Genomic DNA, 10,833 nt, shown 5'->3' on the forward strand with positions numbered 1-10,833 from the left:
GCATACCACCCAAACTTTATTTTATTCTCTTGACAAATCCAACATAATATAGATAACAAAGGTGCTAATTTCAGGGACAAGTTTGAAACAAGGAGAATGCAAATATATTACTTCATGTCAGGCAATAGTAACTGCATTATAACTAAAAGTGCATTAAATTACTTCCCTAGGGGTTTCCTAGGGGACCAAAGCTAGATAGAAATGGCCTGTTTTACATGAGTTCACGGACACCTCCAGGCAGTCACTATTTCAAGCGACAGTTGTGCGCCCTAGGGTTTAGTTCTCAGAGCTGTAGTTGCCTTTGCTTCTCCTCCCAGGCAGAGGGAAGCTCGCTTTGTTCTGGGGCTGGGAGAGTTTGCGGGCTAGCAGGGTTAAGGGCTCGATCAGGGTCTTGAGGTCTGTGACCGTCACCTCCCACAGAGGCACCTTCTCGCTCCTGGCCCACTGCTGTGCCACTTCGGCGTCCGCTTGTCTCTGCTCAGAAAGGTCAGTTTTGTTTCCTAACACAACAATTGCCACCTCTTTTTTGTCTTTGAACCGATCAATTTCTTTCTTCAGAAGCTCCACTCTCTGAAAGGATTCAAAGTTATTCACACTGTACACAAAAACGAAGCCACCGGCAAATGAAAAATAATGCTTTGGAAGCTCCACACCTTCCTGTAGGCCCCTGGTGTTGTAAAGATGTACCTGTTCCTTGACTCCCCGATCTGTTTCCACTGAAGCCATATACACATCTTCCATTGTTTCACAGTCCTCCATTCTAATAGGATGATTCCCATAAATGAGCTACTCCAAAATCGTCATTTTCCCCACAGATAACAAGCCACAAACCACAACCTTACAGACCTTTCCCATCTTCTCTTAGGATGTTGGAAAGCCAACAACTAATAGTCACGGTGAGAAGCAGAGGATCTGAGGGGCTGACACCCCCAACCCCCAAAGGGAGAGATCATCATCGTAGGTGGTGCTTCAATGCTATAGGACACAAGGGGTCTGTGTCGAAAACCTGGGTCCATGATGCCATGAAGTCAGGGTTTCACTCCTAAGTCCTGTCTTCGAGGAGGGACTTCAGCTCCCTCCCACTCAAGCCACAAAGGTAGGACCACCTGAAATCTATTTAGCCGCTGCAAAGGCCATACTGAACTGAGATTTGTCTGTGGCTAGATCAGCGGCCACCGGCTACTGCACATCAAGAAGCCCCTTGCTCACAATGCTTTCAGGAGACTCCAAACCAATCCATCTCAGGGTTTCTGATGCTGGAGATCATGTTCTTCCTCTCCAGATTCTTCCAGCACAAGACCCTCTAAAAGGCCAGAAAGCCAACAGGCAGCGGCTGGTTTGGGAGACCTCCCCTGTCCCCTGCGCCTATAAAATTCAGAGGGGAGTGTGTCTCTGTAGTGGTACCACATTGATGGAGAGAGAGCACCACAACGGCAGTTTAGTTTCTCTTGGATCTGGAAGCAGCCTGGTGTGGGGAAAGATTGAGGGCAATCGGTCCAATTCCTGGCTGTGTGACCTAAGACAAGTTACTTGACTTCTCTGAGGTCGCTCAGCCATAACATGGGAATGACCGTGCTGCTGTGTCGTAGGGGTAAACGAGACAACACTGAAAGCACTTGCACAGAGAGGTATTCAAAGGTCGCTTTTCTCTCTTGGGAAGTGAGCAGGAAACCTGGAAGTCATGGCATGGTGAGGGGCTGTTTCACTTTCAGTCTCTTCACTTGGCATTAGGTACGGATGGGCTTACTCAAGGGTTAATTTTGAAGGGTCAAGCAAACAAATAGTTACCATTAAATCCTGATCAGTATCAGTTCTCCAAAATAGAAGCTGATTGCATTGATCTATTACACTCTGTTGGCTAGGTGTCCACTCTGGGCCTGGCCCCAGGCATGGGAATGGAGCATTCTTGACTCCAGGGGGAAACGGAACTTGCCTGAAGCTGTCCCTGAAGGCTACGTTGGAAAAATTTGGATTGGAGGCAAATCCTAAAACAATGAGTAGGAAGCTATCAGGTGAAGAGGGCACAGGGACACGGGGAGGGGGAAGGGTAAACTGGGACGAAGTGAGAGAGTGGCATGGACATATATACACTCCCAAATGCAAAATAGATAGCTAGTGGGAAGCAGCCGCATGGCACAGGGAGATCCGCTCGGTGCTTTGTGACCACCTAGAGGGGTGGGATAGGGAGGGTGGGAGGGAGGGAGGCGCAAGAGGGAGGAGATATGGGGATATAGGTATAAGTATAGCTGATTCACTTTGTTATACAGCAGAAACTAACACAACATTGTAAAGCAATTGTACTCCAACAAAGATGTTAAAAAAAAAAAAGAGGGCAGGTGAAGGGCACCCCTGGCTGGGAGAGGCGGGTGCAGCGTCAGGGTAGGACTGTGAGGGCTTTGTGTGTCATGGGGGCAGGCGTGAGGGGTGAGGGGAGAGTGAGACAATTCAGGGATGCTGCTGGCACAGTGCTGCCCCAGGACGGGCTCTCCTGAACGCTTGTCCTCTCTCCCTCCCTTCCTTCCTCCTCTCCCTCCTTCTTGCCTTATTTTCTTCCTTCTTCCTCTAAGTGGAGACTTAATCTAGAAACAGCTGAGAGCCATTGAAGGCTTTTGAGCAGAGAACTGACGATGCTGTTTGCCTTCAGGAAAGATTACCCCAGAGGATGCTATAGAGAATCGGACAAGAGGCTGGAGACCGGAAGCCAGGCTGATGTCCAGGTGGGACAGGATAAGAGCCTGGCTTGGGAGAATGGCGGTGAGGATGGAGAGAACCCAGGTAGAGACATCCTCTGAGATGGGATCACCCGGATGTGGGGCTCCAGGAGGAGGAGAGTGACAGGTTAGCTAGCTCTTATCCTGCTGGAGCAGCAGGGGGTTTGATGGTGTTACTCCTCGAGACAGAGGTAGAGGGAGAGGAAGTGTCGTCCTGGTGGAACAGCCTTTGCAAGCCCCCCAGTTCCGCCTGCCCTGTGTCCTCAGCTGTTCTTCACTAATGGCTAGTCATCCATGCACTCAGGTACTCATTCGCCACCCGCCACCCATCCTTCCTCAAAGCTCTCATTGCACATGGGTGAGGGTGCCCTGTGAGTGGCACTTGCATTGTCTGGGGAAAGTTATTAGTAAAGCACTCCTGCTAAGCACTGTTCCGAGAGACATTCCAGGCTGCTTCTGCACTAAGCATTAAGTCAGAGACTTCATGAGCTTACATGAACACTCTAGAACGGGCAGCAAATTATGACCCATGAGCCAAATCTGGCCCCCTGCCTGTCTTTGTAAATAAAGTTTTATTTATTTATTGTAACACAGGCACACACATCTATGTACACGTCTCAGGCTGCTCTCACGCTCCAGTGGTAGAGTTGAATGGTAGCAACAGATTGTATGGCTAGCAAAGCTGAAAACCATCTGGCCCTTTAGAGAAAACATTCGTCAGCCCTGCTGTAGTGCATCCTCTCCTCTCTCTGGTGCCGTGAACGGATGTTTGATACTGATTTGGGGACCACAGTGCTCCTTCGTCTAAAAGCCCTCCATGCCTTTGAATAAAGGTCAGGATTCTTAGTTCGTCATCCAACGCGTTCTTTGGAGAGAAGGAGACATTCTCTGCGTCCTTGGGTGAAACACTGATGTGAAACATTGACAGACGTCAAGAGACTTAGAGGGGCTTCCCTGGTGGTGCAGTGGTTAAGAATCTGCCGCCAATGCTGGGGACACGGGTTTGAGCCCTGGTCCAGGAAGATCCCACATGCCGCAGAGTAACTAAGCCCGCGAACCATAACTACTGAGCCCACGCACCACAGCTACTGAAGCCTGCGAGCCTAGAACCCTCAACAAGAGAAACCACCGCAATGAGAAGCCTGCGCATCGCAGCAAAGAGTAGACCCCCACTTGCCGCAACTAGAGAAAGCCCGTGTGCAGCCACGAAGACCCAACACAGCAAAAATAAATAAATAAATATTTTTTTTAAAAACAGAGAGACATAGAACTGTGCGTTGGGTTTATTTCGACACAGTAGCTCCTTTATTGAAATCTATTCTAAGGGAAGAATCCAAATGACAGAGGAACTATTTGCTCCTTGACGTGCTGCACCTGCTCATCTGGCCTCATTCTTTGAAATGCATCAGCCCTCACACACACTCCACAAATAAATAAACACGTAAGGGACAGACAAGGGGTAACAAAGGTTTAGGAAGAAGAATTAAAGCAGGGAAAGTGGCCACGGGATGCCAAAGGCTGTTCTTCAGAGAATGTGGGTGGAAAACCTTGTCTCAGGATCCGATTCTACACTCGTAAAACGCACCTCACTGGCCTCCCCCTCATCCCCCACTAGATCCTGCCTTTATTTAAAATGTTGATATTTTGTTCATCGTGGAGTTTTTTGTTCATTTTGACTTTTTGGAAATACTGTGTTAAATATTATTTATCTCGATGACTGAATTTTTCAATACCTCCTTCGATTTTGCTCCCAAGGTGAATGTCTCACTTACTGCCCCAAGTCCCAGCTCCAGGAGAAGAAATAACTAGGGTAGTAGGGAAACAAAAAACTCAGTGTCTTGCAAGCCAAGTGAAGAAGGTTTATCAAGAAGACGCTGGCCGACAGGATGAACGTCAAAAATGTCATGCTTAAGTGAAAGAAACCAAACACAAAAGGTCATGTACTATGTAATCCTGTTTATAAGAAAAGTCCAGAAAAGGCATATCTGTAATCTACAGAGACAGAACTTAGATTAGAAGTTGCCAAAGCTGGGGAGGCACGTGGAGGGGTAGTGTCTGTAAGGGGGCATGAGTTTCTTTTCAGGCATGATGGTAATATTCCAAAATTAGATTGTGGTTGCCTAACTCTATAACTATTTAATTATACACTTCTAAAGGTGCCTTTTGTGGTATATAAATTACACTGTAACAAAGCTGTTTTTTAAAAAAGAAAAAAAAGGCCAAACAACATGAAAATTGAGAATTAAGCATTGAATGAATAAATGAATGAGTGAATGACTCAACAAATGGGCACTGTCCCTAAACAAGAGAATGCCATGACACGGGAGCAGAAAGAACTGAGTCGAGAGGCTCAGACTGCTCCTTAGTAAGTCAGAGGAGGGAGTGATGTGTCATGCAGCCTCGTATACACCTCCAAGAATGCAAATTTGTATAAATTTTCTGGAACCCAAAATATCAATGTACATCAAGAAACCTAAAAATGTGCGTTGCATTTTGTGCGTGTGCATTGCATTTTGATGCAGTAATCCCATTTCGTGAAATCGATTTCAAGGAAAGAATCGCAATGTTGTAGGACCTATTTGCCCACATATGTCTGTTCCGGAGCTGTTTGTAATATTGAAAAAAGGAAATCAACCCTGACCAACTGGTTAAAGGACATATGAGCACCTAAAAGACAGACTAATTATACAGTCAGTACAATAATGTTAATGATGATGGGAATATTCTGGAACATAAATTGGAAAAAGCAGGATGACAAAGTGTAAATAGAGTATGGAAACAACCATATGGGATTACCTGTACACAATGGTAACATAGTAACAGTGATGACCTTGTTTATGGATTTCTTTTCACTCTCTGTCAACAGTGGGAGAGGACATTTTCATACGGTATCTCTTTTAATCTTGACACAAAGCTCGTGAGTTAGGTATCATTTTTCAATTTTACAGATGAAGAAATGAACACTGAGGTTTAAGGAAACTCGTGCAGGGTCATGCAATTGGCAAGAGGTAGAACCCACACTTTGCTAGCTCTCACCTCTGTGCTCATAACTGTTATGCTATGTGTATTTTTCTTCTTTGTTACAAAAAGTGTGAAAATGGAAACATGTGGACAAACTGTGAACTCTGGTCTAATAGCAACAGCTACCCTTTATCGTTGGTGTTGTCCCAATAGATTGTCCAAGGCAGTCACAGAGAGAGCTTTCCCGAGGATCCAAGAATCCCTCCCAGCCCGTGAGGTGGGATTTTCTGTTGTTATTCCCATTTCACAGACGCAGACACTGAAGTTTGGAAGAAACAATCGTGGCTCAGGGTCAAGCAGCCGGGACTGAGGGGAGGGGCCTAGGACCCCTGCGGGCTGATCCCAGGCGAACTTCTTGCTGGCGCTGAGAGAAGGCCGAGGGTCAAGGACCAAGGGTACCATGGGCAACCAGGCAGCACTGGGGGAGCCGGGCATCAGGTGCGGGAAGGAGGACTTAGGTTGGCCTCATGCTGAGTCACTGGGGAGAGCTGATGCATGGGACCGAGGGCAAACACCAGGGATCTTGGCGGCACAGCAGACAAGCCCAGCCCAGGTTCTGAGGATGCTCTTCTGCAAGTCACCTCTCGGAGGGGCCAGGCCTAGGACCTCAGAAATCTGCAGGCCAGCAGTGTTCTTCAGGGAGTGGGGCCCAGATCATCAAAAGCAAACGGTAAAAAGTGAGGCCAGCATGTTAAAAGAAGGCAATAGGGCCCGTGCTGGACCAGGGTTCAGGAATTCAGGGATGGATTGATGGGCTTTAGTGCTGAGATTGACGGTGGAGTCAGTCCAAAGCCAAGTGATCCCAGGTCCCTATGGGTCAGAGGTCAGCAGCCACACTGGCGCTTTCCTACGTGTCCTGACCCCATGCCCAGGTACAGAGGAAACCCCTCACCTGAGAGCCAGTGGCCTCTGACACGCCTCAGGAGCTAGCGCGTGGCGGAGGGAGCTGGCTCAGGGGCACTCTGCCCCTGTCTTCCTGTGTGACCTCGGGCTGACAGCCTCCCCTCTGAGCCTCGATTTCCCCGCCCGTTATGAAGCGTTTCTAAGCAGCAGATGCTATCGTAAGCACCGCGCACGTATTGGCTCGATCCGCACAACACTCCTGTGAGGCTGGTCTCATGGTCTTCACCCCTATTTACAGATCAGGGGACAGAAGCCCCAGGAGGTGAAGGGACTTGTCTGGAATCACAGGCAGCAGGGAGAGGAGGTGAGATTTGAGTGCAACCCATCGGGTCCCAGGTTCTGGGCTCCGGCTGCCCCTGGGCCGAGGCTACGGGCTTGTGAAAATGAAGCCGCATAAGACACCAGGTGACTGGCTCTGACTGTGGTCTCACTGCCACCACCAAAGGCAAACGCTGGGTGGTTTCTCCAGGTCTGGGATGCACCCGGGAGATCCTGCCCCTCCAGAGGTGTCAGAATGTCCCAGCTGACAGGAGAGAATTGAACCAGCCCCTCCTGTGTGCATTTCACTTAAAGTTGTTAATGAATTAAATGGCTTAAACTTGAAAAAAAAAAAAAAACATACACCGAATATATATTTCAATGGACTCCCTGCCGTCTCTATCTTGTGTGAGTCCATGATTCTCCCAGTTTGTCATCCTTCTTCCGTTTGTGTCCTGTGGGGACCGGGAGAAAGACTCTGGGGAAAGCAACACGGTGCCTATCAGGACTGACAGGGGTGGGGTAGACTGGGGAGAGGGAGTGGGCACTGGTGGAAGGCTTCATGGGGAAAGAATCACAGAAGACAGCAAGGTCCCCGGGGATGCAGGTGGAGAGAGCCGTAAGAAGTGGGGGCAACCCCTGAGAAGGATGGAAGGATCTGTAGGGAGCCAGGGCTTGGGGTGACATGAGCCCTCGGGTTTAAGAACAGGAGGTCCGGGCTTCCCTGGTAGCACAGTGGTTGAGAGTCCGCCTGCCGACGCAGGGGACACAGGTTCGTGCCCCGGTCCAGGAAGATCCCACATGCTGCGGAGCGGCTAGGCCCGTGAGCCATGACCGCTGAGTCTGCGCGTCCGGAGGCTGTGCTCTGCAACGGGAGAGGCCACAAGAGTGAGAGGTCCGTGTACCCCCCCCCCCACCAAAGAAAAGAACAGGAGGTCCTATGGCTCTTCAAGGGAATCGCTTGGATGGGCCTCATCCCAGATTTCAGACGGTAGCACCAGGAAGTCAGCCCCGCAAGGGCATGGACCAGTGGCTTGTCCACCTCTGTGCCCCCGGGACCAGCCCAGGTCAGTCAGGTACTCTGTAGGTGTCAGTACTGATGACCGATTGATTGAGTAATTGAGTAGATGAGTGTAGGACACAGGCCTTGACAATGAAATCAGAGAACAGCCATATTTGGATAACCAACAAGGAAGACTCAGCCCCTTAGGGACGGAGAAAGGATTTGACCCTCTAGGGGCTTCGCCACATGCATATTTTAAGAATGAAAAACTTTCAGAGGAACCCGGCCTCTGCTGAAGCAGGCCATGGGAATTCTTGGTGCAGAAGCTTGTCCAGAATAAAGCCTAACCCATGTTTATCATTTTCCTTTTCAGCTCTCATCCCCTGTGATTAAAAAACAAATCCGTGAAGGGTGTGCTCGCCGATCTGAGTCCCTCCCAGAGTCACTGGGCTCAGGAGGAACTTGGTGCTGGTAGCCCCGGGGCAGAATCCTCGAGCAGATGAAGGAGTCATTCATGCCTCTTGGCCGCGCTGGACCATCTTAGGAAGGAGGCAACTTGGTGTTGGGCAGCGGTGAGTAGGTAGGGGAGGCAGGGCAAGGAGTAAGTGCACGCAGGCTCCGAGTCTGTGGCACTCACACTGCAGCACTGAGGCAGCTGCCAGGACAGGCGGGCGGCACGCCCTTTCCCACCCAGGTGTCTGGGTGCCCCTGATGTTTGTAGTGCTGTGTTGAGAAGGATTCTGAAGCTGAATCTGGGCTTAGTGGGAAGCGTAGTCCGAGTCATTAATAATGTCTGCCATGGGACTGGGGAGGCGAGAGGCGAGAGGGATGCCTCATTTGTTACTTCTTGGCTAGAAATAGATAGTGAGACCAAGCGGTGAAGGCTAGTGCATATCTGGCTGAGGAATTTGGACTTGATCATGGATACCAAGTGTTTTAAGCTTAGTTTCTCCATTTTAAAAAGAGTACGACAGGGGCTTCCCTGGTGGCGCAGTGGTTGAGAGTCCGCCTGCCGATGCAGGGGACACGGGTTCATGCCCCGGTCCGGGAAGATCCCACATGCCGCGGAGTGGCTGGGCCCGTGAGACATGGCCGCTGAGCCTGCGCGTCCAGAGCCTGTGCTCCGCAATGGGAGAGGCCACAACAGTGAGAGGCCCGCGTACCGCCAAAAAAAAAAAAAAAGAGTACTACAACCAGGGGCTTCCCTGGTGGCGCAGTGGTTAAGAATCCGCCTGCCAATGCAGGGGACACAGGTTCGAGCCCTGATCTGGGAAGATCCCACATGCCGTGGAGCAAGTAGGTCCATGTGCCACAACTACTGAGCCAGTGCTCTAGAGCCCACGAGCCACAACTACTGAGCCTGTGCGCCACAATTACTGAAGCTCGCATGCCCTAGAGCCCGTGCTCTGCAACAAGAGAAGCCACCGCAATGAGAAGCCCACGCACCACAACGAAGAGTAGCCCCCACTCGCCGCAACTAGAGAAAGCTTGTGTGCAGCAATGAAGACCCAACACAGCCAAAAGTAAAAAGGAAAAAATAAAGAGTATTACCTCCAGAAAATTTCTGGGTAGATATTGAGGATTTCTTGGAAAAGGCAAGACTTGGGTTGAGCTTTAAGAGATGAGTATGATACAAAGAAGCAGAACAGAGAGATGTGGGCGTTTCGGATACACCCAGCATCTGCCTGGAAGCCCCCTGAGACAGAAGGAAGCAGTCCAGGGATGGGTAGATAGGTGTCTGACAGACCAGGCTGGTGAGGAGACCTGGGCTGGTGGACAGAGCGGCCTGGCACCATGAAGCCTCTCACTTGTTTATCCCATCTATTGCAAGACAAACCATCTTAGTTCTTTCCAGTAATATCTTCCAACGTCACAGACTCAAGGCAGTTATAATAAGCCACTAAGAGCAGAAATTTGATTTTCACGGAGCACAGGACAAGAAGAGGAAGTTGAGTTAGGTATTCAGAGACTCTTTAGCCCTGGAAGAGGATGGAGAGAGAAATATGTGCTACAAAAGATGGAGGGAGGGGGCTAAGGTTTAGCGAGCTGCCCCTCAGGGCCTGGCTCACCGCATCTTCATTTGCTGCAGCCCTCGACCTGCAGAGGGAGGTTCCCATTTCCTTTCTGGAAGTGGAAATCATGGCCCAGCATGTTTACACAACTTGCCCAGGGTCACACAGCTAAGTCAGCAGAATCAGAACTGCTCAGTGTGTCTCCGAAGCCAAAGTCCCTCCGCTGCCCACAGCGCTGCGCTGTCTTCCCTTGAGGCTTCCTGGAGAGCTTGAAGGAGGGTAACGGTCGCCTGTCCGGCACAGTCTGAGGGCAGGACGGGCTAAGCCAGGTCTCCTGTTCCCGTGGGCCAGGCTGTGTGTGCGGGCCTCAGCACGGGTGGTATCCTATGGTCCCTGGAGCCACGTCACGAGCCGTCCACAGCTCCTAGCCCCACTCTGGTCCAAGCCTCCATCACCCCGTGTATGGACCAAATTGGGTCTTCCTACTTCCACTTGGTCACCATCCTCAAATCTCCCCCCAACGCTAATGGCCCAGCAACACAGGCTGTCTGAGAGGCCTCTGTAAGAGCCTGCCTCATGGTCTCCCTCAGCCCCCCACCTAAATGTAGAAACCTTCAATACTTTGTTCTCAGGATGCAACCCCGCCTCCCTAACCTCGTCTCCAAGGCAGGACTTGCCCAACCCCACGGCTGCGGCTCCAGCCACGCTGGTCTCTCACACCCTCACACACAAGCCCCTTCCAGCCCTGGCCCCCCCTGCCCACTGCTCCTTTCACCAGGCCCCACTGCCAACCCCACCTACGTCCACGTGGGATTAATTCTCACTCTTCAGTTTAGGTCAGAATCCCGATGTTCTCTCTCATACCACCTTACGCCACTTTCTAGAGTTTTCCATAATTGTACCTAAACATCCATTCAAGCACATG

General features: G+C 50.3%; 1 pseudogene; it reads right to left on the reverse strand.

Moving 5' to 3' along the window:
* Positions 1-276: 276 nt before the first annotated feature.
* On the reverse strand, positions 277-855 carry LOC132425525 (NF-kappa-B inhibitor-interacting Ras-like protein 1; annotated as a pseudogene).
* Between the last annotated feature and the right edge of the window lie 9,978 nt (positions 856-10,833).

This window comes from Delphinus delphis, chromosome 5 (assembly GCF_949987515.2).
Source record: "Delphinus delphis chromosome 5, mDelDel1.2, whole genome shotgun sequence".
In the NCBI taxonomy this organism is placed as follows: domain Eukaryota; kingdom Metazoa; phylum Chordata; class Mammalia; order Artiodactyla; family Delphinidae; genus Delphinus; species Delphinus delphis.